Source organism: Equus przewalskii, chromosome 2, assembly GCF_037783145.1.
Source record: "Equus przewalskii isolate Varuska chromosome 2, EquPr2, whole genome shotgun sequence".
Taxonomy (NCBI): Eukaryota; Metazoa; Chordata; class Mammalia; order Perissodactyla; family Equidae; genus Equus; species Equus przewalskii.
This window is the reverse complement of record NC_091832.1, coordinates 97,120,629-97,147,902: the sequence shown is the minus strand read 5'-3', so window position 1 is coordinate 97,147,902 and position 27,274 is coordinate 97,120,629. Positions and strand designations below refer to the sequence as shown.

The 27,274-nt window shown below is 33.7% G+C and overlaps 1 long non-coding RNA gene across 1 annotated transcript in view; it reads right to left on the bottom strand.

Annotated features, from left to right (window-relative positions):
• Positions 1-27,274, bottom strand: part of LOC139081813 (uncharacterized) — a 189,011-nt gene that overhangs the window by 61,181 nt on the left and 100,556 nt on the right. The window contains exons 6-9 of the long non-coding RNA XR_011537166.1: positions 24,201-24,261; positions 23,556-23,755; positions 21,670-21,769; positions 7,453-7,597 (exon numbers count right to left, since the gene is read on the bottom strand). This is a non-coding gene — a long non-coding RNA (uncharacterized lncRNA). The remainder of the gene's footprint in view (positions 1-7,452; positions 7,598-21,669; positions 21,770-23,555; positions 23,756-24,200; positions 24,262-27,274) is intronic.

Genomic DNA, 27,274 nt, shown 5'->3' with positions numbered 1-27,274 from the left:
CAAAAAACCAAAATAAAGACCTTTGAACAAACAGATCAGTTGTGGTGAGATTCTCATTAGAAACTGTACAAGCAAGAAGAGAGTAATATGGAATATTTAAAATGTTGAAAAAAAAAACAACCAAGAATGCTAAACTGCAAAGTTATGCTTCAAAAGTTAAGTAATAGAAATATTCTCAGACCAAAAACAAAACAAAAAACTGAGGGAATGCATTATTAGCAGATATGACTTGCAAGAAATGTTCAAAGATTTTTCTCAGGCAGAGGGAAAACGATACAGGTCATAAATGTGGGTCTACATAAAGAAAGGAAACGACTAAAGAAGGAACAAATGAAAAATAAAATATTTCATTTTCCTATTTTTAATTTATTTAAATAACTAAAGTAGTAATGATAACAATGTATCAGATGATCATAACCTATGGTTAAGTGAAATGAAAGAAAGCAATGTGACAAGGGACAGAATGTAGAATTTGAAATACTCTGTTCTGAGGTACCTATTACACGTGAATAGTAGTGTCATTTTAAGGTAGACATAGACTAGTTAAAAATGTGTATTGTAAACTCCAGGGAAACTGTAATTTAAAAAAAGAGAGATGTAATTTATTTCCTAGGAGAGGAGATAAAATGGAATTACATAAAATGCACACAAAAACAGAGAACACAGAGCAAGAACCTCCGGCAATGAATGAAATAATCATAAACCTGGTTGTTATTGAACCAAGTATATCAACTATCACTTTAAATGTGATCGGTTTAAATATACCAAGTAAAAGACAAAGACTGTCAGAGTGAATAAAAAGAAAAAATTCAAAGAATCAGATTGGTTAAAAATAAAGAGATGGAGAAATATATAAAATGCTAACACTAATCAAAAGAAAACTGGAGTAGCTATTAAGACAAAACTGACTTCAAAACAAAGAAAATTATCAGGGATAAAGACACACTTCACATAAGGATAAAGGAGTCTATGCTCCAAGAAGACACAATAATCCTCAATGTACATGCATCTTACAACACAGCATCAAAATATGTGAGGCAAAAACTAATAGAAATGAAAGGACAAAAGGCATTTCTACTTTTATAGTTGGAGAATTCAACACTTCCCATCAGTAACTGAGATATCAAGCAGGTGGAAAATCACTAAGGCTGTACTTGACCTGAAGCGCACTTTAATCAGATTGATCTAATTGACATTTATAGACCACTCCACCCAAGACCAGCAGAATACACATTCTTATCAGACTCATATGAATGTTCACTCACATAGAGAACATTTTGAGCCATAGATACACCTTTAGAAATTTAAAGGAAGAGAAATCATATAAATTTTAATGGAATTTAGCAGGAAATGAAAACAGAAAAACAGGTGGCAGATCTCAAAAATTAATGAAAATTAAACAATATTTCTAAATAAGACTTGATACATAGAAGCGTCCAGAGAAATTTAAAATATTTGAACTAAATCAAAATGAAAGTACAACTTATCAGAATTTGTGGATTTCAGTGAAAGCAGCGCTTGGAGGAAAATTTGTAGCAGTGAAAACATGCGTTAGTGAAGAAGAAAGATCTAAAATCAATAATCTAAGCTTCAATTCTAGGAAACTAGAGAAAGACGAGCGATATAAGCTTTAAGCATAAGAAAATAAATATTTAAAATTAAAGCGGGAACAATTGAAATTGAGAACAGAAAACAAAAGAAAAAATCAACAAAATCAAAAGCTGATTCTTTAAAAAGATCAACGAAATTGATAAAATTCTAGCGATATTAACCAAAGAAAAAACAAGAATACAAATTACTAATATCAGAAATTAGATGCAGTCATCACTATAATCTGATAGATTGTAAAAGGATAACAAAATATTATGAACAAGTCTATGCCCACAAATTTGATAAGCTAGATAAAATGGACCAATTTCTTGAATAACACAAGCTGCAAAAACTCACACAAGGAAAAATACTCTAACTAGCTCTATACCTATTTTAAAAATTAGAACAATTAATGATCTTCCCAAAATGAAGTCAACAGGTCCAGATGGTTGAACTGGTGAATTCTACCAAATACCCATGGAAGAAATGATACCAAGTCTCTACAATATCTTTCAAAAAATAGAAACAAAATGAACACTTCCTAACTAATTCTGTGATGCCAGCACTACCCTAATACCGAGACTAGATAAACCATGAAACAATATGTCTCATGAACATCAAGGCAAAAATTCTTAACAAAATATTAGCAAATCTAATCCAACAATGCAAATGTAAAATAAACACTACATCCAGCAGCATTTGATCCACAAATGGGGAAGAAAAGACAAATATCCTGTGCAGAAGAAATGATGCATGTAGATACTCTGCCCTCGAGAAAGTGAGTTATAACTCCCCATTCCATAAGTATAGACTGTACATAGTGACTTTCTTACAGAGTTCAGCATGTGAAGAAGGTGGGGAGGAGAAAGAGAAACTTTAAAGTGTAGAAAGTTGACAAAGACCACTCAATCCAGATGATCAAAGTAAACAACAGTGATAAGTCATTGATAGACATACCCTTGATGAGATGTGACGAGAAAGGTAACGTAACTCTGTGGCAGCACAGGTGAATTAGCTTAGTTTAATCATAAGAAAAATATCAGATAAATCCTAACTGGGAGACATTCTACAATATATCTGACCAGTAATGCTCAAAAGTGTCAAGGTCATCCAAAACAAGGAAATCCTGAGAGCCTGCCAGAACCAATAACAGCTTAAGGAGAAATGACTACTAAATGTAAAATATGTTCCTAGTTTTGATCTTAGAAGAGAAAAATAACATTAGGGGAAAAGGAGAAAATCTTAAATTATGGTCTCTAATTAATAATGTATCAATATTGGTTCATTAATTATCACAAATGCACCATACCAATGTAAGATATTAATAATAGGGGAATCTGGCTGTGTGTATATGGGAGCTCTCTGTTCTAACTTCACAATAATTCTGTAAATCAAAACTGTTCTAAAATTTTTTAAAGTTTACCTAAAAAAAATGGCAGACTCTAGAAGGAAAGTATGATTGAGTCCAATATGGTATAGATTATTTTCTCACTCATCCCAGGGGCTTTTCCAGAATTCCTTTGGGATGAACATTTTGGGAGAGATTAAACAGGGTTCTAATATCATTAAAGCCTTTAGGGAAAAAGGCTCTTTTTATACTTTAGAAAAGAATGATACACTTTTTCTCTTGCCTATTAATTCAGCCAGGTGACTGAGTGCACAGAGCGGAAAAGCAGTTGGGACAAAATCAACAACTGGAGTATGGAACATGTCAGTGCATGACCTCGAAGATGTTTGAGGAGGTCACCAGCAGTCAAAGATGAAATGACAGATGTCAATACGTTGAGAAAGAGTATGGTCCCTGACAGACCAAAGCATATATTAGAAATCCAGCATGGATTTTTTGGGAGTAAACTTGGAATTACTCTACTGTTACTATTATCATGACCCCTGCCTGATGGGGCCTGAAGAAATTTGGATTGCAGACAAAATATTAATGTAATAGGCCCAAAACTGTACAGCAAAACCAACGGAATGGTACATTCAATAGACAGTAAAAGCAAATCCCTTATTTTTTATTCAAAGGCTCCATCAATCAACACAAATAAAATTTCATAAACTTTAAATAATTCAAAGAAAAAGAAAATCTGTGTTCAATTTAGTATCAGCGCTACCCACTTTAGGGTCCCTTACGCACTGCAGAGAGAAAGAAGGAAGTATATTTCCCCAAACATAGTTCTGGGGTTGGGTCAGTCTATGTGAGACACTTGTGCTAGACTTCGAAGGTGGAAGGGAGATCCTCTCTGGGGCAGGTAGAGACAGACCTTGCATAATAGGTGAGCCTTGAGACTCACACATTCTGGTGCTGCCAGCAGCTGAGAATGGAGGTGAGAGGTCTCGCTGAGAATGCTGAGGTCCACCATTTAGAGACAAGTCAGGCCAATGGCCTGCTTCAATAGCTAACAATATCCTGATGAGATTGATGAAATTTACTGTGGCTTCCAGTTGGTTACCTGTGAATCAACTACTTTTGGAACTTCTTCCCTGACCTGCCTCCCCAAAACCTTCCAACAATGGTTGGGTAAGCCTAACATGGCCTGTAGGAAGGCCTTCCTTCTCAGACATCCTAGAGTAGCTACTGTTTTCCTGACTGAAATACGACTTTTCAACTGAATGGCGAACACCAAGATACATATTAAAATGATATAATGTTCTAAAATCTCTCTTCCAGGATTTGAGAGAAACATATTCTCATTTGTGGCTTTTACTACCTTAGAATCACAGTGATCAATTTAATATCTTCAGGTCCCCATTTCCTCATCTCTCAAATGAGGACATTGGCCAAGAACCTTCCTAGTTCTGTCATTATACAAGTCCAGAATATTAAGACTAATTTGGTTAGAGAGCAGATGACGAAGACTAATATTCGACATTATAAAAATTGTCGGCGTAGTAAGTTTAACAGAATGGGTCATTGTTTTGACACAATACATCACCTTTGCCTTCTAAAGCTAACTTTTTAAAATAAAATATAATTATAAAATACAATGGACACATTCTTTCTACCTTATCAAATCCTTTGTACTTCTCATGTATTTGATTCATTTTGATGATTTCATATCTTTACATTGGCACCAAAAATCTAAGTTGACCTCTCAAGATAAGAAATGATTAGTCAAAATTCCATTTTAATTTCATATCTTGATACTGCTAAACCCTGGAAAGCTTAACACTCTATTATATTTGGTCACATTCCAAATATAACGTCCCATCCAATTGTTTCTTATGTCTGCTGTAACAAATTACCACAAATTTGTGACTTAAAATAACAAGCATTTATTCTCTTGTAGCTTCATAGGTCAGAAGCCTGAATAGGTTTTCCTGGGCTGAAATCAAAGTGCCAGTAGGGCTGCACTCCCTCTGGAGGCCCGAGGGGAGAACCTGTTGCCTTGTCATTTCTACCTTCTGGAGCCAGCAGGGTAGTATTTATACTGTTTTCTGTTGTCAAATGTCTCTCTGTCTCCCTCCAATATGGATCCACTGGGATAATGCAGGATAGTCTCCCCATCACAGGATCTTTAACAACCATATCTGCATAGTCAGTCTTGTCTGCTGTTTGCCTACAGTTTTGCCATATAAGGTAATGTTCACAGGTTCCAATGCTTCGGACCTGGATATCTTTGGGGGCCATTATCCATCATAATACACCAATCTTACACTTATAACTGCAAACTGCTTGGAACTACAGCCATATTTCTCATTCTTCTGAGAGCAAACAATAAAACAAAATAAAGCACAATAAAAGGAAGTCAGGAAAGTAGATAGAATGACAAACTTGAAAACTAAAAGTCTTTTTTTAATAAAGATTGGCACCTGAGCTAACAACTGTTGCCAATCTTTTTTTAATTGCTTTTCCTCCCCAAATCCCCCTAGTACATAGCGGTATATTTTTTAGTTGTGGGTCCTTCTAGCTGTGGCATGTGGGACGCCGCCTCATCATGGCCTGATGAGTGATGCCATGTCCGTGCCCAGGATCTGAACTGGTGAAATCCTGGGCCGCCAAAGCAGAGCATGCGAACTTAACCACTTCGCTTCGCAGCCGGCACAGAAAATTAAAGTCTTTAATTAACCCAAGCAATGGCAGAAAAGAAAGAAAAAAGGAATACAAAACAGAGAGAATAAGTAGAAAATATTTAGAAAGAATAGGTGGAGTTTAAACACAAAAACTAAATTAAATTATATGAAAATGGTCCATACACTCCAATTAAAAGGGAAGACAAAAATTGTCAGAATAAAAAGAATATACAACCACATGTTTCCAAGCGTTACATTCTAAATTTAAATTATAAATATAAACATAGAAAGGTTAAAAGTAAAATTATGGGAAAAGAGATAGCATGCAAAATCTAAACTCAAAAAGTTGATGTGGCTCCATTAGCATCATACAAACTAGACTTCAGGAGAAGGAGTATTACCCGAGCTAAAGAGGGTCACTTCATAAAGATAAAATAGTCAATTGAATATCCCTAAATATGTACTAAATAAGAGAGCTTCAAAATGCACGGAAGCAAAATTGACAGCACTAAAATTTAAAAGGATAATTCTCCAATCATAGTGGAGCATTTAATATCCATTTCTTAGTAATTGATAAGGCAAGTAGACAAAAATATAATGATGTAGAAGATTTGGACAACACAATCAACTTAATCTATTAAATATTTAAATAATCTAATTAAATAAATAATCTAGTAAATTAATCTAATTAATATTTATAGAACACTATACAGCTATAAGAAATCCCAGGCCATCAAACAAAGTAAATCTCAAAGTATTAAAATCATACAGGGTATCTACTATGATTCCAACAAAATTAAATCAGAAATCATAAAGATACCAAGTATTTCCCCCAAATATTTGGAAATTAAGCAATATAATCCTAAATAGCCTATTGGTTAAATAATAAATCATAAGGGAAAATAGAAAATATTTCCACGTAAATGAAAGCTAAAGTACAATATATCAAAAATATTAGGGGACAAAACTAAATCTATGCATTTAGGAAAATGTACAGCTTTAAATGCTTATATTATAAAGGAAGGTTTAAAATCTATGAGCTAAGTTTTCAATTTAAGAAGCTGGAAGAGCAAATTAAAGATGTTAAAAGACTATATTAAGAAAGATGAAAGTACAAATTAAACAAATTATTCAGGACAAAGACATGAAATAACAGCAAAAATCAATGAAATGGAAAACAAACAAAAAAATCAATGATAGAAGTTAGTTCTTTAAAATGATTAACAGAATTGATAGACATATAGCAAGACTGATCAAGAAAAATAATATTTCAACAGCAGAAATAAAAGAAGGATAATTACTACATAGTCCATAAATTTAAACATATAATAACAAGTATGAATTTGGTTATGTTGATATTTTGGAAATTAGAAGAAAGGGGCAATTCCTTAAAAAGCATAATTTGCCAAAAGTATCAGAAGAGGAAATAGAAATTTGAATATGCCTATATCTTTTTTTAAAAAATGAACTCATAATTAAAAATCTTTCTACAAGAAAGCTCAGATAACTTTACTAGTAAATTCTTTCAAATATTTAAACAAACTCAGTGATCAACTAGAAGAAAATACTCATTTAATCCTGTTGTCAAAACTTTCCAAAGACATTGCTAAAAAAGAAAATTACAGATCAAGATCCTTCACGAATTTAAGTGTAAAATTCTCAAGAAATATTGCAAAGTGAATCCAGTAATACAAAAAAATTAATACAACATTACTTACGGGGTTTAAACCCAGGAATAAAAGGTTGGTTCAATATTTGAAAATCAATTGATGTAAATCACCATATTTAAAAACTCAAGGAAAAAGATGCATCGTCTACACATATGAAGAAAAAACACTTTCCACTTGCCAAAATTAAATATGTCTTCTGGATAAAACCTCTCAGCAAATCAGAAGTAGAAGAGGACTTTCTCTTCATTAACAGTGAAATATTGAATGTATTTCCCCTAAGAAAGGCACTCTTGTCACTTCAGCATGCTCCTCGAGGACTTTGCCTGTGCAAAAATACAATAAAAGAAAGATGATTCATAAAGATTGAAAAAAATAAATGCAACTCTGTTGATTTGCAAGTGATAGTTCACATTGTAAGGAATGAACAATAACAAAAAAAAAACTAGGGGTAAGTGAATGCAGTTGGTAACCACATGTAAGTTCAACAAGATGGGTCTTAAATGTAAAACCTAAAACTAAAAACTTCTAGAATAAAAGCTAGTGGAATACGTTCATAAGCTGCGTCAGTATGTATCCAAATTTCTTAGATAGAACACAAACTGAGCTTATCTAAAAGGAGAAAAGATTTAATTGGACATCATCAACATTAAAAATGCTCTATCCATAAAGATAACCCATTAAGAAAATGAAAGAGAAAACCAATAACTGCAAATATTCCTAATACGTATTTCTAACAAAGAACTTTTATTAAAAACTATATAAAGAACTCTTATTAATAAATAGCAAAGGAAAAACTTTGCAATTTTAAAATGAGCAAACACTTGAGCAGATACAAAACAGATGTGTGACCATTCAGTAAAGAAATGAAAAGGTGTTCAAAGCATATACTTATCAGAAAACTGCAAACTGAATGCATAATGAGACCCTATGTCACACCCTCTAGGGTAGCTAAAATTAAAAGACAACATCAATATTAGTTGGCATGTGTAGCAATTGGAACTCTAATACAATACTAGTGGGTATGTAAAATGATTCAAGTACTTTAAAAACTATTTTTGACAGTTACAAAGTAAAAATATACCTACCTGTGACCAAGTGATCCCACTTTTATGAATTTACCCAAAAGAAGTGAAATGTTTATCTACAAAAATACGTATACAATTACTGCTAATTTTATCTTTATTCATTCAACAAAAAAAACTGGGGAAAAAAAACCAAAATGTCCATAAACAATTGAACGGATAAACAGAATGTGATAAATTCACTTATTAAATTATGGAAAAATAATCAACAATAAAAAGAAATGAATCAACGTCCAAAACATGATGTTCAGCAAAAGTAAAACACGAAAGAGTACATATTGTATTTTTTCATTTGTGTGATGAAGTTATAAATCAATTAACCTAATCTATGGAGAAAAAAACCAGAACAATGGTTGACTCTATTCATGTGTGGTGGTGGGGGTTGACTGGAGAGAAACATGAAGGAACTTTCTGGGATAATTGTTCTAATCTTGATTTGGGTATTCGTTACAGGAAGAAATGGATTTTCAAAACTTATTGAACTCCACACAATACATATTTTTTATGTAAATTTTATTTCAATAGAAAAGAGTTTGGAAGAAAAAAGAACTACACAAAACTGAATTGAACACTTACCATATGACTCAGCAATCCTATTTTTAGGGTTTCTCATGTGAATTGGAAACCTATGTTGACACAAAATCTGTGCACAGTGGTTTTATTTATGCCAGTTTTATTTATAATCACTAAAACCTGGAGACAACCCAAATATACTTCAACAGATGAATGGATAAACAAACTGGATAACATCTGTATAATTGAATGCTACTCAGCAATAAAAAAGAATAAACTATTGATTCATGCAACAATGCGAATAAATCTTAAATGCATTTTGTTAAGTGAAAGAGGCCAGCTCCCAAAGGCTACATATTGTGTGATTTCACTTATATGAGATTCTGGAATAAGCAAAACAATCCAGATAGAAAAATAGATCAATGGTTGTTGGGTAGGGGGTTGGGAGGGTGGAGGGAGAGGTTGTCTACAAGGCACAGCAACAGAAGCATTTGAGGATAACAGAATTGTTCTGTGCAGCACTGTGTGGTGGATACATAGCTATGCGTCTGTCAAAACCCACAGAGTCAACCTTTCTGCTTGCCCATTTAAAAACAAAAATAAAACATGATGTCATGATGTCAGGGGTTCCAACACGGAACGCAGACTGTATAAGAATGAATTTAATTACACTACAAATAAATGATATAACCACATTGAAGGGAGTGAATAAAGGAGCTGACCTACACTTCTGAGGGGATTTACTGTGTAGAAACCTAGCAGATATCACATCATCCAAGTGATCAAGGTCAACATCACCAGTAGAAAACCATGATGATATCACGTTCCCCTTGATATGAAATGCTGAAAATGATAATTCACCTCTGTGGTATTCTTCCCCTAAATTTGCAACCCCAATTGAATGATGAGAAAACTTAAAGACAACCAAAGTTGTGGGACACTCTACAAAATTCTACAAAGTTCCTGAACAGCACCCTTCAGTTTCCAAGTCATGAAAGACAAGGAAACGCTGAGAAACCATCACAGATTGGAGGTGCAAAGGAATCACGATTTCTGAACTTGATGTGGGGCCCCAGACTGAGTCACGGAACAGGAAAAAAAATATTAGTGGAAAAACTGCTGAAATTCAGATAAAGTGTGTAGTTTAGTCAACAATAAAATCCTAATGCTAATCTCTTAGTTTTGACAAATGTGCCGTGGTTATATAAAATGTTAATATTAGGAGAAACTGAACGAAACGTATACAGGAATTCTCTCTACTAACTTTGATATTCTTTTGTAAATCTAAAATTACTTCAAAATTAAAAGTTAAAAAATGAATTTAAAGTCTTTGAGTCTTTGTATATGTTTCAGATATGTGAGAAGCCTGTGGATTATTTGTTCTTCAAAAGTTATAGTGAGTTATGTTGCAGCATAAGCTGGACCATTGTACATATTTTAGAAATGATATTTTTAATAAAAAATCAAATTTTCTGTATGATAAAAAAACAGATATTATAGGTTGACTCCCTATTGCTTACCCACATTCTCATTTCCTATCCATTGCTAGACAGTTTTAAAAACGTTACAGCTTTATTGAGATATAATTGATGTATAATTAACTGCACAGAATTAACATGCACTGTTGGGTAAGTTTTGATACATGTATAATCACGGAGTAATCGCCATTATCAGGAAAGTGAACACTCACGTCATCTCCAAACATTTCCTCATATCTCGGGGTAATGGTTTTGCTAATGTATTGCCCTTCTGTCTACAACACTCAAATCCTCCTGGCCTTGACTGGCTGGATACTAGACCTTGAAGTCTTCGTTTATAGTTCCCTCATTCAAAATGTCTTCCTTAATTATTCCCGCATCACAGCCTGTACACCTTACTTTCACTTAGCTTACTACATTATATTATAACTATGTGTCTGTGGCAATTCTCCCCAGATTAGAAGGTGATATTAATGGTGAAAAGAATTTTGTTTCACCATTGTATCCATAAACCTTAGTATAGATTAGCTGCTAAACACATATTCCTCAAATTTTATAATTCCATGTTTGTGTATCCTTTGCAGAAACACATACTATGCTTCTAATTGTTAAAATATTTTGTTTTTAGACAATATCGTTGGAAAAATAAAACTACCATGCTTATTTTGATTCAAGAGGTCTATGAAATAACATGATTGCCTTTTTTAATTAAAAGCCAATGGTGTGTGTATTTAATTATTTTGGTTAATCAAAACATAACATTCTTAAAAACGTGAATGTGTTATGAGTTCAGTGCCTCTACTATTGCAAAACTTTCTTCATTATTTAATGAAATTATTGACTTCCAAATATAGTTGGTATATTTAATTTATTTTGTTATCTATGATTGCTTTATAGTACAATTATGTGTTCTCCATCAGTGACTGAGAACTTTATATATGAATTTATATGAGATTAGATATCATATTTTGGTACATCTCGTGATCATAATTAACATAAATAGACAACTATAGCTATTAAAGTTGCTGATTACTTGGTAATTAATATATCCTAGGCACGCTGCTAAATACTTTATATATAGTATCTTAACTAATTTTTACCAAAAACTTACAAATTAGGCTTTCTTACTCCCTTTTATTGATAAGTAAGCTGAGACTCAGAAAAGAAAGTTGAAAGGAGTGGAAATGATTAAATGTCTTTTAAACTATGGAATAAATTAAATCATTTTAACTCCTACTCACCTCACCAAGTAAACATCCCCAATGTGTGTGACATCCACCAGGCACAGGGGTTCAGACTGTTTGAGTTATATCATACTATAAAATAGTTCCAAAACAATAATTTACCTTTTTGTAGCCCTTTACAATTTTCCATATGCATTGACAAACATTACCACTTCACAACCTCAAGGCAGTTAAGGCAGATTTCTGCCTCGACCATGCAGTTAAGGAAACAGAAGCTCAGCGACTTGAAATGATTACTCAAAGTCACAAGACAAGCCACCCCTCCTGACTAACAGTGGGTATTCTCCCTCTGGCCTTCCTGTTTCTTTAGAAAACAATTAGGTTGTTCTGTTCTCACAGCATTTACACTTATGTTTCCTCTACCAGAAATTATTTTAGTCTACACATTTTCATGGCACACTTCCCTTCCTCATTGTAATCTTGCATTCCAATATATTTACTCATATTAACACCCCTTAAAATCTTACTATTCACAGAAGTTTTATTCATACAAGTTTTTACCTAGAAATTATCATTCATAATAGAATATAACTGAACTCTAGAGCTTGGAACACAACATAGCAAAATTTATCTCTATCTGAAAAATTGGAAATTATAGTAACTAAATATTTTTCCTTCTAATTTATTGATCATTATATGTAGGTTTATTTTTAATTGAAGGAACAATTTAAGAATATCCTGGCTGTTTTCTGCATTTTATGTTATGTTGGTCCATTATGATTATCCATACCAAGACTTTGTGATTATATATTAAAATAAACTTGTAGCTCATACATTAATTGATTCATGATTTTAGTGTGATGTTAAAGTATTAGCTGTCACTGTCATTAAGAAATGTTGGTATATCTAATACTGTTTTTTAAACCTAAAAAATAAATTGTCCTTCTGTTTACTTTTTACCTATTAAATTAATAAGATCTATTAAAATTTGAATTCCCTAAAATCCCCTAAGTATGTAATTTAAAAAATCTGTTGGGGTTCAGCCCAGTGGCATAGTGGTTAAGCTGGGTGAGCTCTGCTTTGGCAGCCAGGGTTTGCAGGTTTGGATCCTGGGTACAGACCTACACCACTCACCAAGCCATGCTGTGGTGGCATCTCACATACAAAATAGAGGAAGATGGGCATAGATGTTAGCTCAGGGTCAATCTTCCTCACACATACACACACAAATATGTTGGGATGTCAATATATCAATCTTGAAAACTTAGATCATAATACCAATATCAACATAAGCGTAATATAATATTTTATTAATTTTTTCTATATATTAATCAGTTGATGGACTTTAATTGAACTAAGTTGTTTATAGCAGTGGCTAAGTGACAAACAAATATTAGATATTTCTTTCCAGAATTATGTGCCTCAATAATTCTCTACTAATTTTGATGAGTTATTTCTCTAGATATTATATGTTGTATCATTTTTGATTAACAACTTCATTAGAATGTCCTTCTGGTGTTTCCACTAGAAATAAATTATATACAGCCTACTGAAAAATAACTATATTGCTCTGCTATATCAATTGATTGTGACACATTAATAGTAACATTAATTCTTATAATGGGAAAGGAATTTTGGGTTAGGTTGAAAAAATATTTGAGTTTTATTTGATATACTTCTTAATAATTTTAATTGTATAACATTTTACAGTTTCAAAAGGCAAATCCAATAGAGTGGATGTAGTCTGTTGTATTATTTCTAATTAGAGATAAAAAACCATTTTGATTATCATGATTTTTAGTTCTTCTTTGAGAAAATGTAGCTTATAACACTTCTGATAACATAATGGAAGTACAAAGTATTTTTATAATTTCCATGTTTTAATTATTTTTGTTTTTCATTTACTTACCTGTACTACCAAATGGCAAAGTTTTAATATGGAAACTAATTCACAATTTACTAGCTTCCTATCAAAAAAATGATTGCTTTGGAAGAGAACAGAAGTAATAAAATCTAGTTAGTTGAAAATTCAGAGAAAATAAATGCTAATTATTTCTTTTTTTCCTTCCCTTAACTTAGCACATAAACAATCTGGGCTTCTGTGTGGCACATGATGACTCTAGGTTCAGGTTGCCCAGGATACTTACAGTTTATGATGCTGCCTTGGTCTGATTGTTTTCTGTCTCCCATTCACTTTCAAGATTGTCCCAGTAATGACAACAAATTCTATGGTCATCCTTTACTTAGGGAAAACTATACAATTGTGGGAAATATTAATAATTATAGGGATTAAGTTATTTGCTCACTCATAAGTATATTTCTAAATTACTAAATTGGATTTCTCAGTTACTAAATTAAATATTGTGGAACACATATATACATAATTATAATCAATGTGAGTAGTACTGCAAATACTGCAATGCAAATATAAAGAATATATAATATTATATATATATAATATATAATATATATTTATATATAATATATAAAGATTTGAGTTATTTCAACATATACTAAATTTTAATTTATGTTTTTCTTTTTATTTTTATTGTGATAAAATATAAATAGCAAAATTTACCATTTTAGCTACTTTTAAGTATCTGGTTCAGTAGTGTTAGGTATTCACATTGCCGTGCTTAATTTACATTCGAAGAATATATCAGTAATGAGTCATCAATACACCCTGAAAATCATAACTTAACAGATCCTAAGCAAAATTACCAAATGGCTAAAGGGTATGTTTAAGGCTCAAATTCTTCTCTGTGCCCTGATTCCAAATTATGGGAACCCTACTTACAGTAGCACACTTTGGTCCCTGGGTGCTAGGAGAGTGAAACAATTCACAGTCTACTGAGCCACTGAAATCCAACCTGCCTGGAACTGTGCCTGGAAACTGTTCAGGTAATAATAATCTATCAGTACTTGGATCAGAATAGTTAAGTGATTTGGCTATAGTCACACAGTGAATAAAATAAAATTTTGAGTTTTTTATGACTCTAAATATCTCACATTTTTATTATCTATATTAGCTTCTTATTAGAAAGCAGGCATCATCAAAGAAATATAATTTTTATGACACACATTATCAAATTTTTCTGTTGAAGATGTGGGCTGCAAAAGACAATTACACCTAAAACTAAATCTCAATAAACAAATGCTCTCAGCAGTGATTGCTTTTGTATTTTGCATTGTAACTAAAGATGCTATTTTTAAAGCACATAATATAGAGCTAGACTCTGCTTGAATTCACACTCTCTCTTTGAAACTATATAGTGTGTGAACTTAGGTAAGCTCCTTAAACTCTTGGAGCCTCAGTTCCCTCATCTGCATGCAGACACAATGATAGTCACTCCTCACCTGAAAATGGAGATTACATTAATGCTTACGGAAACCATGACCTTGTTATGAGGCTCAAACCACTTCTCATTATGTGGTTCTTTGCAGTTAATAACATGATCTTTGGAATCAGACTAGCCAGGTTCAAAATCAAGTTCAAATGCTTTTAAGCTCATCACTTTTAGCATACTGCTCAACTCAGTGCTTTAGCGTCTTCACTTGTAAAAATGGAAATAATTATAGCTCCTATGTTATACGGTTATTGTGAGGATTAAACGAATTATGTATGCTGTATTTAGAACACTGTGTGGCACAGAATTAGTGCTCAAAATGCATTAGTCTTTATTGCGATAACTTTCTTCATTTTTCTAGTTACAATTATTTCCACTGCAATTAAAAACTCACACAATACAGAGGTTTCACTGCAATAAGAATACAGAGCCTATTGATTACAAGGAAGATTAATAGAGTAGAGCTTCACGGGAAGTGACAATCTTCAGGAACCCTGGCCTAGGAGCCCAAGCAGCTACCTCCACCTGGTAGTGGTAAGAGGATCTGAGAAGTTTTCAGTCGGGTGGCTGGGCTTTATTCAGGCCTCCATTCTGTCCAGTCAACCACCACCATCGTCACAAGAACCAAGTCACAGTGTACACAGAGCAACCACTTTGACAGACTCCTGCCAGAGAAGCTTCTTTAGAAGAGATGCTATGAAGTGTAGTCAATAGAACCCACCCAGGATGCCCATTTTGAAAATAAAGAAACAGCAATGGGCAGATTCAATAGCTGTCAATGCTTCTGCCATTCAGGAGAGGAAAGGAAGGAATCTTAATCCATGTGTTCCAGGCTGCAGAGCCCACAAATTTTCAAAGACTTTTAATTTTCTACAAATAATTCTATGGCTACAAAATTTTTAAATTATAATTGTCTACACTAAAACCTACATTAGACTTCTTTTTAAGGTGCCAACTACTCACAGCTTCCTTCCTGAGGCCCATCCCTAACCCCAGGCTAGGCTCTTCCCTCCCTGAGACCACCAAGATCCAGACAAACAAATTACATTTAGCGAGCTTCCAGGCTAGACTAATCACAGTCCTCTGAGGAGCTAAAAGTCTTCACAAGTTAGGTATTGGCACTGAAATTGAAAGACCGTGCATATTCAAAGCGTGTGTAGAAAGTGCAGTAACCTGAGAAATGGGGTTCCACGGAAAGAGAAGATTGTCTCCTCCACTCCTTCCTCACAGGAGAAAATGTACAGGAAGAAGCAGGGAGAACTGCGAGAGACAGATGGAAAAGCAGCCTCACCTGCTTATATTTCATGGTCTCAGGTCCACCATTCAGACCGGCTGGCTCCTCATTTCCTGTCCTCCAATTCTGGGAGCTCTCTGCACACTGAAGCCCTCACAATGCTAATACTCCACCCTCCTTTTCTTAAGTAGCTCAGAGTCTCCATGCTCTGTAACCAAAAGAGCCTTGACTGGAACAAAGAACACTGAGCTCAGAGAACCTCACTTGCTATAACATTTCTGCACTTCCTCATGCTCCTAAGAAGAAATGCAGAAACAAACAAACTTGGTGAAACAAATGCCTAGTGCTTAACATATATCTCATGCTGTACATACTTCATATTCTATCAAAGTGATCAAAAATGTTATCAAATGATCTCTGCGAACACTTTTCGTGTAGAACTGTGAATGCATTCAATTGCAATTGTGTTAAACATATTTTGTAATGATTCAGGATATTGACTCATAAATTTGTATTTCTAGTATTATTAAATGTATAACACAGATGAGGCCCTGTATTTCTAAATTTACGATTTTTAACTAAAAGAGAAGAGTATTTAATTCGAGGGAAGAAATATGCTTTGGTCTTAATAATAAACATAATGTCTTTGGTTTATGGAGTGAACTATATTTCTTCCTGTCAGACTATAGCAAAATAGTCCCTATTGTTAGCAATACTTCATTATCAATTTTTGAAAATATCTGGGAAATCAAAAAAGGCAATAGAATTGAGGATAAGAATATTCAATTTTGTGCAGGTTAATCTGAATGATTAAATAAAAAAGACAATATGTAGAGTAAAAATTGCTGTAAAATGGCTCCTCTTCTATTTTATTTGCTATGAGATGATGATATTTTAATACTAAATTAAAATATTAGCTTAGATTAAATGTTTTCGGTGTAGTATATTAAACGCAGGGATCAATCTTAAAGTAAATGAACACCTTATTAAAGAACAAAAGATATCTAACTGGATTTTGTATGTATATTAAAGAAATTTAGAGTAAAAAAAATGTTTCATTTTATGGGGGACTGTCATCTATATGTAATATAATTTTCACCGATAAGTGAGGTAGCAAGGTAAGCATAAAAACTCCCAAAGGAACATCAAGGCATAGGAAGGCATAAATGATGTTCTAAGGTCCTAATAAAAGGCAGTGCATAGACAAAGACCAACCCTCTTAACTCCCATCCAGGATTCGTCTTCTACACTAGGTTCCACAAGGCTCCAGGAGTGTTGCAATCGATTCTAATGACAAGGGGAACTTTGAGGAGAGGAAGTATTTCCCTAAAAATCTAATTCTATTTGTGTGTGTGTTTCATGTGTGTTTCAGCATACTACTTCCCTGTGTTGATAGAGCAGATATTTGATGTAGTTTTGCAAAAAGAGAAGATAATTTGCAAGTCATACATAATATGTTTTGATAGAAATGCTGTTCAAGGGCTTTTTTGAAAAGGCCTTTTCTAGAAACTATACTTGCTTTGGGGCCCCAGTCCAGTTTCTGTATCACAGAACATATAAGGAACATGTAATAATATGTGCTAGATAGTGTGTTGAGAATTATAGGAGATGACAAAGTCAGTATACTCAAAAAGATATAATTTCTTTGGATAAGGCATCAGGAGAAGTAAGTGTGAACTAGATACCTCCAGCACCTAAAAAAATTTCCAGCATATAGTCAGTACTCAATAAATATTTTTTAAATGATAAAAGGACAAAGCTTTTCTTGAATATTCTTAATAACCAGGTAATTATTTTGCTTTTTCCTTTGTGTTGGAAAGAATTTAAAAATTGAGACAAAAAAGAAAAAATAATACAATTCATCTCAATAGATTCCTAGCACCCTTATAAGATTTACAGGAACCATTTCCTGGAACACTTTATTTTTGTTTCTTTTCTATCTTCATAGAGTCAGCAATACATATCTACATTGCCTTGAGATAATCAAGTGCTTTTTAAAATTCCTTATTAGTCAGTCAGATTTATTGCTCATCTTAATTTTATTTATAAACATTAAATTCTATGCTATCTAAACAGACTGCCTTAACATTTGTGAATTATGTGATATTATCTCACTTGTAATAATGAAAATACATTTTCAGTGATTTAGTATAGAAAATATTTTCCAAGGAAAAAAGGACAGTAGATTGGTTATAATCTGACATCATCACCATCACTCGCAAATGCATGTGTTATGGGTCTATTTGCACATGATGTTTCACTGGGCACTCCTTCAAACACCTTATTCAGTGAATAAATCAGCAGCTACATGACAATAGTCTTCCTGAAAACAATCAAACTTGAAAACAATATTGAAATATACAGTTATGCAAGAAAAATGCTTGCCGTAAAAATTCAGGATATTATGGGAAGTCAATGTAGAAATTCAAGATTAAGTTCAATAAAAAAGCATGCATCATGTTTTGAGAGTGATATTTATCAGAGAGCTCTTCTCTTCTAAAATGCTTTTGCATTTACTAAAAACAAATTTGAGCACGAAGGTAACTTTTTTCCAAAATATTCAATCCATTGAACTCTTCTTTATACAGAGCTCTGAATTTGCATGAGTTCAATGCAAATCTCTCAAGAAACATGTCTTTGTTTAAAGCTCCAGGATTACCTCCAATTTTTCCTCAAACAAGTCCCTTCTTTAGTCTCTCAGTTCTCTATTTCAATGCGTTAAATAGCAAAATTCAAAACAGAAAGGAAATAGCATGGATTTGTCATGGCGCTAAATACCAGCCCAACTCATTTTCCCTAATCTTAAGAGGAAAAAAGTGTCTGAGAGGACAATACTTTTTCCCCTTCTTACGGTACAATACTTTTTCCAGTTAACTATAAATTAGTAACAGACTTAATCAGACCCTTTTAAAATGTATCTCCTTATTTTCTAACCCAGGTTCCATAAGTATTCATAACTCCTAGGTTCATTATTTTTTTCTGAGAATTGCACAAAACTAAATATTATACAACTGAAAAATGAACCATATCAACTCTGTTTATTATTGATAAAATTTTTACTCCAGAAATATCAATTATTCAAAAATATGTTCAATTATTCAGTAAAAGTTTTTACTCCATAAATATCAATTATTCAAAATTATGCCACATTTTCTAAAGACATGTTAAACTGACACAGTTTTGTCATTAAGGTAATCAAATGTAATAATATCCTACATCAAGGAGACTTCTCTTTTGTGTGATTTTTCACTCACTCACTAACTAGGAAAGTTTGAAAGCTGACATTCCTGCATCTCTAGTTTCCAGGATCACCAGGACACACATGATGCAAAAAGAGTGGCTCTCACTTCCCCCTTATTTATATAAGGATTCAAAAAGATGTTCTTTCTTTCTGTGGTGAGTGTGGCAGACATCGTTTGTCCCTAGCCAGCAAAGATTTTTCTCCTCTTTATTCCTTACCAGGGGATCACTCCTCAGCATCTTTTCCATCTGGACTTCCACAGAGAGATGGAGCAGGAAGAGAAATGATTTTCTTTCTGATAATAAAAGAGAGGTATTGGGTGCTGGCCCAGTGGCATAGTAGTTAAGTTCACGCCCTCTGCTTTGGCTGCCCTGGTTCACAGGTTCAGATCCCAGGCGCAGACCTACACACCTCTCATCAAGCCGTGCTGTGGCAGTGTCCCAAAAACAAAATGGAGGAAGACAGGCACAGATGTTAGCTCAGGGACAATCTTCGTCAAGCAAAAAGAGGAAGATTGGCAACAGATGTTAGCTAAGAGCCAATTTTCCTCACCACAAAGAAAAAGGTGTGAGAGGAAGATCTTTCTCACTGTTTGCCTTGAGTGTTCATTCACTGAAGAGAAACACAATGGTTGGAGTTGCTGTACCATCCTGTGACCACCTGGGACAGGAAGTCATCTAAAATCTGAAGAATACATATAAAGCATATACAAAAAACAATCTAAGGCAGGCTAATAACATAATGAGTTTTCAAATGAAATATGAAGATAATTAAGGCAAATGCTTAATTTTGACTTTTTTCCCTAGAATTAGTTATATGTGAACTCTGTGTAAATTATTTCCACAAATTCAAGTAAAAGAATTGTTTGAACCAAATTATAACATTAATGTGCTTATGCAAATATTAATATTTATATTAAACATTTCCAAATGTTCTTCATTATTGAAGAACGCTTTGAGAAGAAGAAACTTGCCACCAAGCTTATTGTTATTATTATTTTAGGAAATAGTTACAGGATAAACACTTCACACGTTCCTTTCCTTTCCCCATTTTTCCTTTGACCATTTCCAAATTATAGAAAAGCTGCCTTTGTGAGGAGGGTTAATCCGTTTAAATATATCAAGATACATCACATGGGTTTTAACAGGAAACTCATTTCACTGTGTTGAGAGATCAGCGTGGTGTTCTCACTAAGACATTTGGACAGACGATTATAGCCGTTCAGTCAATGCATGAGTCGCGTCACTGCCAAGTCTTCCTCCCTCCAGTCATGGATTACTGACCTTTGGGCAGCTGCCTATGCAAGAACGAAAAGATGCATGTGTCTCTGTCTGAATCCCTCTGTAGTAATTCTAATTGACTGCAGTGATATCTACTGGTGACAGTGGAGAAAGCTGACAGCTGCAGGTCCTGTGGCTGCAGCCAAAAAGCCACTCTTGTGGAGCTCTGAGATGAGTATATTAAGTACTTTTACTAGCTCAGCTGGTAAAGTTACTTTAGCTCACTTGGCATGAGCACTGGCCTGAGAATAGTAAATCAGCTCTTAAAAGTATCTTCTTGTCATCTGAAATGTAAATGTTCAGTGAGCTAATACTAATCCTCGCTTATAAATAGAACTGACCCTCTAGTGCTGTAGCGTCATCAAGAAACTTTTCAAGAAATGAGAGATTTTGCTAACTTTTCTTTTCCTTTGCCTAACCCCATTTGCCCTTCGACACACAATAAGTGGAAATCATAGAACAGCTCAAGATTAGATATCTTAAAGAGGATCACAGGTGAACACTCCAATACATTAGTGTGCCGGACTCACACAGGAAAATGCAGTCAGAAGCTAAACTTTAAATTGTTTGTAGAGAAGAGGAGAGAAAAAATATCTGCTGTCAGACAAGTTGGAGCAAATGAAACATACCGTTAGGGCATCCACAAAGTGCTATTGTTTTTAAGTAGCATATGCTGTCAAACTTTTCCCCAAATCACCTGAAGTTGCTCATGAGGTTCTGTCTTAGATGGCAAAAAGAAATGACATAAGTTCATCATTTTCAACATACTAGAATTCATCACTGGGAATAAACTTTTCCACTAGATTATAATGATTTAGTCCTGCTTGAGGCTTGACTGAATCTATGTTTACACGTTTACTTTATCGAACAATACATAAAATACTCCAAACACAATCACAAACATCAACAAAGAAATCTGAAGATTCTAAAGTCCTGCTTGTAACATAGACAAATAATTGCTAGAGGCACAAAACTTCAACTTTTCCAGCAAAGAAAGCGTGCAATTAACAGAGAAGCTAATTGAATTTTTTCTTACTTGAAATACTTGACAGAATGGGCTGTGTTTTATTGCCTTTCGTATACCAAATGCCTTGAACATAGGAGAGCAGAAATAGTAGATGCTTGGTAATTCATTGCTAAATAAAAAAATAGATAAATGACATTTGTAAGCAGCAACACATTCTTGCCATTTCTGAACTTAGCTGGAAAGTAAAATTGGCAAAATCAAAATTGGATGGTGCAGTGAAATCTGCAAAAATAAAACAATTTATCCTTCCTAGGATGCCCTTATAAGTGAATTAATTGCTTGTTTTATCTAATTAGATATCCTCTAAATATCCCAAAGATTAGTTTTTCCCTCATTCATCACATTTTAATATTATCAAAGTGTTATAAATTACACGGTTTAAGCATTTTACTAACATAGTGCTGTTTAGGATAAGTAATATTTTCTCATTAAAATCTTCTTTGTAATTTTTCCCCAAAACTTTGAATCCCATTTTTCAGATATAGATCTTGTTTTTTAGCTTAATTTAAAATTAATGTTCTTATAATACTTTATAGGAGAAGCAAAGCAGGTCACTTTCTACAATGATCCAGGTTTACAAAGGAAGAAATGGAATGCCTTAAAGCAGATAATCGGACAGAGTAACAGTCTAAGGAAGCAAGTTCATCTTTATACTGGGTTTTAGTTTTATGTTCCTAAATCCAGTGCCACAAAGGTTTTAATTACTACTCATTTTTAAATATGCTCATTTAAAATATTTTAAGTAGTGCTCACTTAAAAATGCTCATTGAATTTGCCAACTTAAGTGCCCTCGGGAACACCTTTCCTGCAGACAACGCAGATCGTAAATACTATGATCAGGATAAAAATAAGGAACAGTGGCTGCCAGGGAAAGATGGCCGCTTGGTCTCCTCTTGGTAGCACAAATTCCCTCACGTACCCGAGATGCTACCTCTATGTCCCTGGCCATTCACAATGAAAACGCAAACAAAGAAGAAAGGTCTATAGATCGTAACAAGCTATATTTAAAAAGCTATTTGATTTGGGCTCCAGATCTGCCCAATTGTTTAATTACTCAAATTTAACTTTCCAGAATGATTTCTTATTATACTGGCTTACACAGACACTAAAATAGAAATTAAAATGCAGAAAAGCATTCAGGCAATAAACTGAATAAAATTCAATGGAATAATATATCTGGACAACTCATACGCTTTTTAAAATCCTGGCTACAGCTTGGATCTCATCTATCCTATTATTTGCTTAGTGTTATAATTAACAGAGGTTCATAACTGAAAGGTTATGTGAGAATTGTATTAATTCTATAGTTCTCACCAATTTATTTTTCATTTTCTAAAATCATAATTATGTGTAGTTAATCCAAACATGTGCATTAGTTTCCACACAGTGTGTGGTTTGTTTATAGTTTCAATTTTCTCATCGGAGAGACCCAGGTTGAATCTAGGATTCCATTAGTTACTTTGTCCAATTCCTAAATCCTCTGAATCTGTTACCCACCTACAGATATAGATAATACCTTTAATTGAGCATTTGTATAACATTTTATATTAATAAATGCAGTAAAATTAATAACAACAATAATAAAATTATGCTTATTTCACGTAAAGAACTATTTGGGATTTGATAAAGAAAATCAATGCTAATGTTGAGGTCTATAGAATATATCATCAGTATTTCATTGGATCATTTAGGAAAGTTATGATTGAAAATATTGTAAAAAAAATTAAGTTGTCAAATTTGTACAACCTAAGAAACCCTTCCTTCCACCAATCCATGATATCATGTAGAACTCCAGAACACAAATTATTTGCAATAATGCATTACAATATGGATCACCAAAGAAGTGTGTCACACCATTCTTTTGAAATGATTCTTCACAAAGCGTCACTATTTACCTTCTTTCTGCTGGAGGTAGGGAGGATGGGTTTCATGGTAAACCAAGAATACACTGTGCTTCCCATGAATTTCAAAATTCACTTAAAATTTTACCATGAATTTACCAATAAAAAGGCTTGAAGAAGTCCTGCAGTAAAATATTTATTTGATTGTAAAACACAATTGAGTGGTGCACCTATAGAGATGCTGCCTTACAGATCTGGAAGAAGCAGAAACACGAGATTAAGAACAGTGGAAACAAAGGTTCTCATAGAATTAACTGATATCTAAAGAAACTAAATTTATTTCAAAAACTATGTATAAGCTTATTTGATAGAGGTCCAATTTTCATAGGTATATTAGAATGATTATGTCAGCTCTAAGGGATAAAAATCAGAGTAATCACATCAATGACTCTATTGAATAGATTTGTTAAGGACATAATGAAGCACAACTTCAAATTATAAAAAAACAAAGATTTTTTCAAAAAAGGACACTTTTGAATACATCAGCCCATATGTCATAAATCCAATCTAAAAATGCTCTGCAAATTGGCAACTGCAACCAAAGCAGTGTATATTGTAATTCTTATGTTTTTATATTGTATAGGGTGGTTTCATTTGTTAAATTATAAGAAAAACATAATACACTGAGACTATGGTTACCTTTGAACATGAGAAGCAATTAATTGGATAGAGAGGAAATCTGGTAGGGAAGAACTCCAACCTGAGAAGATAGCAAAGAGTAGTAAGATGACTAACAAAAAGCAAGCAGGTAGGGTTACCACAATTTGATAGTGCTATAACTCAAAGGATCCAGCACAAAAGTTTATTACTCACAACACAACAAACAGCAGGAGCATCAAGATGGTAATGCAGCTTGAATCCCAGAGTCCCAAGGGGAGACAAGATGGTCCCAAATGCAGACTCTACACAAGGTGGGTTGTGCCACATTGGAAGAGCCTAGGTTCAAGGGCTCAGCGCTTTTTGTAGGAAGCAGCAAATAGCCAGTTCTCTCCCCTAGGGAGTAAAGAGTTGCCTAATAGTCACATATAGTTTCCTTGACCTACTTAAGTGTTTATGTGACTAGCTACTGAAACTGCTCATCATTAGGAGATAGTTGATATATTTGATATATTCAGCAAGGATGTACAAGGACACTCAGGGACCATGGCAGACTGCTGCCAACAAGAGCAAACAATGTCTGAATCAAATTAATATAAAGGAATTAAACTCTATAACATATGTGTAGCAGTTATTTTTTTAAAAAACTGGTTAGTGTGATAGTTGGTAATCATGAGATTGACCATACGAGATTAATTGTTAGCCAATAGTTTTAACTCAACTTTTTTTACCCTTCAAAGTAGCATGCTGTTATTTGTCAATTTTTGCATTTTAGGAGAATGATCCACCTGTTTAGATATAACCTCACTTATAGACAAAATTATAAAATATAAACATTCCTTCATTAAAATCTTTTATTTTATATTTGCATAACTTGATGCATCACTACAAGAATTGCATAAAAGGAAGCTCTATCTGGACCTCAACTCAGGTAAGTACATCTGAAAGTTTGATTACGGTTGAATTATTTTCCAGATAGTAGGGTAGGTAAAGCTATTATAAATTTTATTATCTATTGGCAAAATGTTGTAAATGTCATGTTATGAAAAGTTCCAATATTATGAAAATGGTAATAGTGACATCAAAAATAAAATCAAACAGTCTTTACTAACATTTATGTACCAAAAGACCAAACAAAATTGGAGAGTTTTCACCTCATTATATCATGAAAATTCTCTTTCGTATTCTTAAGTCTGGTGAGGGATACATACATCTGCGTGTATTTGGATAAAGTGCAAATACTACACGATGTATGTACTGAATGCTAAGAGACCACAGAGAAGACCGCTTAAAACACAGCCTGTGTTGTGAAGGCAGGTGGCCTTGAAATCATCCCTGGACATGGTGTTGATATCAGCACCTTGTCGGAGGAAGCATTAACTGAGTAGACAAGGAAAGAAGGACATCTCAAAGCAAAAGTTCGATCTGAGAAACCAATACTGAACTAGCTGAAATGTAGCATGGAAGAGTGGTAACCTTGAAAACTTTGGCTGGAGCACTAAGCAGGGTCCATGTCATAACAGACCCAGTAGGTCATTCTGTTCTGGTTTAAAGCTTGTATCCATTAAGTCATGGGATCCACAAAACATTATTACGGAAGAACATCCCATAATTCATTTTCAGAAACAACATTTTTTATTCAGTGGGAAAAGGGATTTAAGAAACACCTTAAGTCAGTCAATTTAGGAAGAAAATAGTGTAATTACTCAAGTGATAAATGATATGACAGCTAGAACTTAGGTGGTAGCAATCTAATGACGAGATAGTGGAGGACACTTGAAAAGGTGGCATCATGAAATTCTTGGAGGTCAATTAATTGTGTTTGGTGAGGAATAAAGAGGAGTTCAGGAGGATTACTAACTTCAATATAGGGAGATCAAAAACATGATCCACGAGATGGCAATTTAGGGAAAGGATGAGGTTGGAGACATTGTGGTAGAGTGGTAGAGCGAACTAATGATCCCAGCTGGTTACTCTTTCTATATTAGGGTCATGCATTCCTACTCATTATATCACTTGCCCTGAGGGAAAAATATACGAATAACTTTATTGATTTTGAGCATAGTCAAATGACAAGTTTTGGTCGAGGAAATGTGAGTGAATATGATGTTTCCCATGACCTCATCCCGGCAAGTTTTAAATATTCCTGTGAAATATGGCTTGAGGTCTTGTATTCCTAACCTCTGCCATGAGAACACCCAGATAGAGTCCCAGGATTAGAAGACAGGCAGAATCTGGTCAAGCTTAGCAGAGACATAGTTGACCTATGGCCCCCATGTTATGTAAACAACAAATGTTAGTTATTATAATCTAATGTGAAAATGAGTTGTTTGTTATCACAACAAAACCTAACTAATTAGCAAATATGTTTGGTTCAGTTTAACACAACATATTTGAGGTATTTACTAAGAAATCTAATAAAAAATGTCTGATAGGAAGTCATTTAGGTACAGAAGGTACAGGATAATCAAATAAGAGGCAAAGGATGAAGATAAAAAGAAAAAAATGTACCTCCCAAACTGTTTTGTCAATAGTAAAGAGGATTATTCAGTGAGCTCCTTTTTTTTGGACTAGATAAGAAGTCAGCTGAAACACCTCTATCTAAAGATGAGGGTGTCACAGTACAGCCCTAAATTTTGGTTCCCAAGGTGAAAATAACTTTTTGGTTGCAAGATAAGCAAGAGCATGAACGCATGTAATTGAGGTAATGAGTAGGCCTGTGTTCAGCGAATTATCATCGTTCAGTAGTAACTTTTAGAAATCCTACATCACTATACCCACAGTCTCTCTAGAAATATTAGCATCTTGGGATTGTTTTTTTTTCTTTAACTTTGAAAAGGACTCTAATATTGCCAACAGAAAAGCCATTGACTCAGTTTTATTAATGACATAAAGTGTTAAGATGTTTGATTTCTAAGACATACTGACTTTCATTTGATTTCAATCTATTGCAGCCTTAAACATTAGGTGGGTAAGAGCAGCCCTCTGAAATTTTCCTGTGTGAGTTCACAGGTGTTAAAATGTTCCGATGTCTCATTATTAAGCAAGTTAAGCTCTTATTTTATCAGTTAATGTGGATTAATTTTATCTTTTCCCAACCCTCTGACCTTCTAGGA